Below are 6,000 nucleotides of genomic sequence, written 5' to 3'. Positions count from 1 at the left end.
ATCAGCAACTGTTTTTCAGGTATGTTACGTGGGCTTCCGCTTCCAAGGATGCTTGCAGGTGGACACCTAGTGTCTTGACCTTATCAGAGACCCTTACATTTGTGTCTTTGATCTTAAAGGTGGTGTATTCTGTGTCTAGTTTAGCGCTTGCCTGGTGTGATCCAAAGATCATGAGCTCAGTTTTGCTTCCGTTGAGGCAAAGCCAATTTGTCAACATCCAGGCTTCGATGGTGCTGTAATTGCAAGCAAGCTTATTATTGTCAGTGGTATGACAGCTAGATATTTTGATGACAAGTTGTGTAACATCGGCGAAATGTGTAAAGAAGACCCCTAGGTTGGTTAATAGGGTACATAGACGCTGCAGATAGAGATGGAACAAAAGGGGCAATAGGATGGCCCCCTGGGGTACTCCATGATTTATAGGTCGGGTATGGAGAAGTGGTCACCACAGTGGATCTTGGAGCTCTGCTCTTTGAGGAAGGATGTTACCCAGTCTATGGCTCCTCGAGAACGATTACCTGATTTGTCTAAAGCCTTGTGGAGTTTTTGATGGTCGAGCAAATCAAATGCTGCTGAGAGGTCTAATAATATCAGCATCCCTGTTTTTCCCTCGTCTAATATATTAAGCATTTTAGTCTGAAGGTCCAGCAGGGCCGTCGCTGTACTATGTGCTCCTCTAAAGCCCAATTGTTGGGTGTCTGTGTGTAGGAGGCTGTTCCTGTCGACATAATTTTGGAGTTGGGTGGTAGCGACTTTGTCCAAGATTTTTAGGAGAAAGTTACAGTTAGTTATTGGACGGAGATTGGAAGGGACGTGTAGGTCTAATCCAGGTTTTTGGACTAGGAGTGTACCAGTAACTGTTTTAATTGTGGTAGGGACTTTGTTGTCTCTAAACAAAGCATTCACCATTCTACGAAGATAGGGGGCAAAAGTCCTGGCATTGTCCAGTATAAGCTAGGGGGGGGGTAGTATGTTTTCGGAGCAGGCTGTGCATCTAATGGTAGAAAGTATAGAGTTCATGTCCTCTAGAGAGATTGGGAGAACTTGAATGTACTCCTCTCGTGGGGGGTATGCTCTAAGTTATCCAGGAGAAGGTGTGGTTGGACGTCCAACTTACAGGATTTTATGACTTAGCAAGCTTTTTGAATTTTATTGTAAAAGTCTGTTTGGTCCTTCTCACAGTCTTCTTGTGATGGCTGAAATGTATTTATTCATTTGTATTTGTAGAGCACACTACAGCCCGCAGGCATCGAGGTGCTATAACAGTGCTCTAGTTGGCTTGATTAAGGGTTCACTGTGAACCCGTCCAAGTAGATAAACTTAGAGGAAGGTACAATGCATGGTACAAGGTTACACACAGACTTAGACCATGCTACATTGCATGGCATGTGGTTGCAGAATACAGAGAAGGGGGAACAACAAGTTGTTAGGTAACAGGTACAGCAGGGGTATTTAAGGCTAGGCTAGTTCATAGAAAGAGACTAGTTTTGATGGCCTTGCGGAAGGCCGCATGGGAGTCAATTGTCCTAATAGGAGGGCGTTCCAGTGGGTGGCTGACAGAGTTGGGAAACTGGCGCCGCCGGCGCGGGCTTTGCGTGTCCTGGGAACAGTAATCACGTTTGAGTAGGGAGTTCTGGAAGGTCTGGAGGCAGGGGGTTTGGAGATCCTTTGGACCAGTTAGGGGGAGCTGCCTGGCCGTGAAGACACTTGTGTGTAAGGACAAGGGTTTTAAAGATCATCCTTTCTTTGACAAGGCACATGCACAAGGCACACCTGGGAGGGAGTGCTGGTAAACCCTGAGGGCAGCTTGTGGGAGAGATACACTTGCCTGATTTTGCTAGGAGGGTGCAGCTGATATTCAGGGAGGTGGGTGACACATCAATCAGTGTCTGTCTCCTAAAGTGAGTGGACGAGAGACATGTCGTCGGATGAGAACTGTGAGCAAGACCAGGTGGAGATGGGAATCCCTGGGGACAGCTTTTGTGAGAGAGACATGCTTGCCTGGTTTCACTGAGAGGGTGCAATGGAGATTTGAGTGGCTGGTTCACAGACCAGTCAGTGTTAGTCTCGTAAAGCGAATAGACAAGAACAGTGATCTCCCAACATTGCACCGTTTGGAGTACCGCAGGGCGATTTTATCTCCATCTCTTTTTAATCTTTATATGGAGCCCTTAGGAAACATTGGGACTCATTACGAGTTTGCTGGTATGTGGTAAAAGTGCCAGTGATTCTGGTGAACAGGACTTTTTAGCGTTCTGGTCAATTACGAGTTGGCAGTAACACCGTTGCCGGTATTACCGGCCCCGGCACAACCACCTCTGTAAATACCGGAGCTGGTAATATCACAAGGGACTGATTGCAGACAGTGCGCGGCCTCGAGCAATATGGCTGCTCCCATACAGGTAATACATCAGGCTCCCCAAAGGAGGGATAATAGATTTTCAGAGGTTTTAGCCTTAAGTGCCGCGAGGAGACTGAAATTGCAGCAAGAACATCTTCTGCTCACTAATATACTACATAGCAATGAGGTTCCCAGGAGCACCGATAGCTTCACCTGCTCCCCTACGGGCTCCTCCATACAACCTCGGCCAATGGTCTATTCACCTTACAATGCACATCTGGGGGTTAAGGGGGAGTTGTTCAAAGATAGTGGAGCTACACCAGAAAGCTCGGGCCCCTTAGGACATCATTTTCCTCGAGATCAGCCGGCTGAGTTAGCAGCAGCCAGAGCTGTGAAGGAGTTGGTTGAGCCCAAAGCCATAGCCAATTGGCTATGCTTTAAGGATAACATGTTACGGGATCTAGCAATCTGTTCGAACTTTGGGGAATTTTATTCCTGGGTAGACACTGTTTCGTCAAATATGTCTGTGCCCTTATCGTCATCTCTACAGAAGTCCTCTCAGGTGAAGTTTACTAGAGAGGAAAAGGCCTCTCAAACGTCCATTCTTGAGAACAGAGGTCATACAGACTCTCAAACAGAGCCGATTGAGCTCACTCACAGAGGGACATCTGGGAAATCCAAGACAACTCTGTTCATTCCTTGTCAAATGACTACAGTATCACAAGAGAGTATACCACCTCTTCTGAAGCCCAGGCGACTCATGGCTCCCCTTCCATTTAAGGACATTCGCCAGAGAAAATCCACCATGCCCGAAATTGCGGATTCCAACATGAGGAGTTTCGCATTGGACCCAAGAAACATCGTTCTGATCAATGTGGACAAGCCGAAGCAAGTGGAATCCAGGGAGTCACTAAAAAATAAAGTTTTAGCACGGCTTAGTAATAAAGTGGGACCCAATTGTATAAGGGCGCAGGACCTCAAAGTTCTTCGGAGACTACAGATCAGCAACTGGTGCAAGACAGATAACACTGACTGTATCATTATTGGTTGTGGGCCTAGTAGTTTGCCCTCTTTTATAAACAGTCTCACCAATGTACAGGACATGTCCGCCTTCACAAAAGTGCGAATAGTGTTAAATTAACCTATCCTCTTTTCTTTACGATGTTGTTTTCCTTCTTCCATGGGAATGGCCTAGTGGCCCCCTTGTCAGTACATGTTTTCGGAGCTTAATGTTGTTTGTTCTTGTTATACTCATTATGCCACTTTGTTGTTTTGTCGGCGCCTATAAGCCTTAGGGTACCTTGTGCGCGGTATAAATCAATAAACATAAACATAAGGCTGCGAACGCCAGCTGGAAACTGTGATCACTGCCTGTGTTCTTTCTGGAACTCCAGCGCCTCTCTATCCCAGCCTCAATATTTTTTCCGCCACCACCCTCCCAATGCCAGCCCGCCACCCCTCTTCGTAGGTCCCATGCAACCCCATTTACCCCCTCTCCTCCTGGCCTCGTCATCTCCATCACCTGCCTACTGCCGTGGCAAAGGGACGTTTTCCCTTTTCTGTTTTTATGGTGGTGGCCTTTGGGAGATTTGGCACGTGCAATTGGTGCAGAGCACTTTTCCTGTGAAAAAAAATTAACTATTAGCACCCAGGAGGGAGCCCCTGCGGTTCTTATAGGGATAAAACTCTGCAATGGAAGGGGACAGGGTCAATAACAGCTGTAAACTCTCACAAGACCATCACTGCTCTCACACTTTCCTGCTCTCAGGCTGGCGGGCCATTATCGGCCCTGGCTGCCGCACCATTGCCAGGTTTGTGTAACTATATTATTTCTAATTGGCTCCACTTTGATGACTTTCATTGGGATTCTGACTTGATTATTGAGATCTTAAATAAGTGACTAGGGATCAGGTGTCCACTTATTCGCATGGATGACAACACAACCAACCTGTAATTCAAACATGAGTCATGACATCACGGATGGAGTACAGCTTATGATAGAGGTGGAACAAGGCGCTCTAGCAGCCCAAGTAGCTCGCCGTGATCGTATAGTGGTTAGTACTCTGCGTTGTGGCCGCAGCAACCTCGGTTCGAATCCGAGTCACGGCATTGCGGTGAGGCAATGTCACGGCAGTTGGGCAGATATTTTAGAATTTCCATTAATACATTGGCAATCTCTGTGGAGGACTGAAACAATTCGATATATCCTGGTACTGTACCTTTTGTTTCTTTAATGCTCTTTGCACACTTTTTCATCGGGTGACTGTAATGTATTTCAACCAAATCTAATTAAGAGCGCATTATGTGGTGACATTTGCAGTACATGAAACATTATAACACTGCCATTTACGTCAATAACCACTAGCTTGATTAAGACATATGTATTGCAGCGACAGTATTTCCCAGTTACAAATGGGAATAAAAACAACATCCGCGAGGGATTGAACCAACGACATTTAACTGATGTTGCCAATGGAGCGCGTTACAGAGAGCGCGAGGTCCCGCCTTTACAGTCACACGCTGATGATAATACAGATGTTTAAATAAACAGGCATATCTGTGGACTTGTGGTCTTTCTACATTGGGACTCATAGTCTAGTCCTAGGCTATTGTAGGCACTGGAGTATCTTTGAGTGGAATGAGAGGCGTTCTGTAGTCGCGTGAAAGGACCTTTCAAGTCAATCTGATATGTATTGTCCTGTGAAAAAAAGCGTTCTTAGACACAGTGAGGAGTTTTTGGGGATAATGGGAAAATCATTTGCAACTAAATGACAGGAATTTCTTAGTCCAATCATGAGGTGTGCTAGGCTTTTTTATACTGTGGCGGAAAGAGAGAGAGTATAACAGTCATTATAAATAAAGGGCCAAGGAAGTGACAGTTTATGGAAGGAACAATTTGCACATAGTATTAGAATGTGGTCAGGAGGAGGACAATGTGCTTACACATATGAAACATTAGAAGGTAGACATTATGGAAGCACATATATTTCTTTATTTTTATTGTATTTGGGGAGAGGGGGTTAATATAGCACGTCCAATGTGGAAAAGTGCTTCCCATAGCACCTTGCAGGTGGGCGACATCTAGAGCTGTGCAGTAGCCACCCATGCCCCAGAGGTCAAAGAGAAGAAGAAGTTACACATGTTGGAGGTGAGGGTGAGACAGGGAGGAGATATGATCCTCGTATGAAGCCGAGAGAAGGAGGAGGCGTGAACGTGCATCCATGTATGCAGGCGAGAAAGGGAGGAGTCAGGGTCATGCATCCCTTCCTGAGGGTGAGACAGGGAGGAGATATGATCCCCGTATGAAGCCTAGAGAAGGAAGAGGCGTGAACGTGCATCCATGTATGCAGCCGAGAAGGGAAGGAGCATTGGTCATGCATCCCTGCATGAGGGTGAGACAGGGAGGAGATATGATCCCCGTATGAAGCCGAGAGAACGAGGAGGCGTGAACGTGCATCCATGTATGCAGGCGAGAAGGGAGGGAGCATTGGTCATGCATCCCTGCATGAGGGTGAGACAGGGAGGAGATATGATCCACGTATGAAGCTGAGAGAAGGAGGAGGCGTGAACGTGCATCCATGTATGCAGGCGAGAAGGGAAGGAGCATTGGTCATGCATCCCTTCCTGAGGGTGAGACAGGGAGGAGATAAAATCCCTTT

The 6,000-nt window shown here is 46.6% G+C and overlaps 1 non-coding gene across 1 annotated transcript; it reads left to right on the top strand.

Annotated features, from left to right (window-relative positions):
* The first annotated feature begins 4,378 nt into the window (after nt 1–4,378).
* On the top strand, nt 4,379–4,450 carry TRNAH-GUG (transfer RNA histidin (anticodon GUG)). The gene has a single exon. It is a non-coding gene; the product is annotated as a tRNA-His (tRNA).
* The last annotated feature ends 1,550 nt before the right edge of the window (nt 4,451–6,000 follow it).

This window comes from Ambystoma mexicanum (assembly GCF_040938575.1).
Source record: "Ambystoma mexicanum isolate Mex_15411 chromosome 12 unlocalized genomic scaffold, UKY_AmexF1_1 Mex_chr12_unloc.2, whole genome shotgun sequence".
Classification (NCBI taxonomy): domain Eukaryota; kingdom Metazoa; phylum Chordata; class Amphibia; order Caudata; family Ambystomatidae; genus Ambystoma; species Ambystoma mexicanum.
Note: the sequence above shows the minus strand (reverse complement) of the source record. Positions and strands in the feature narration are given on the sequence as shown.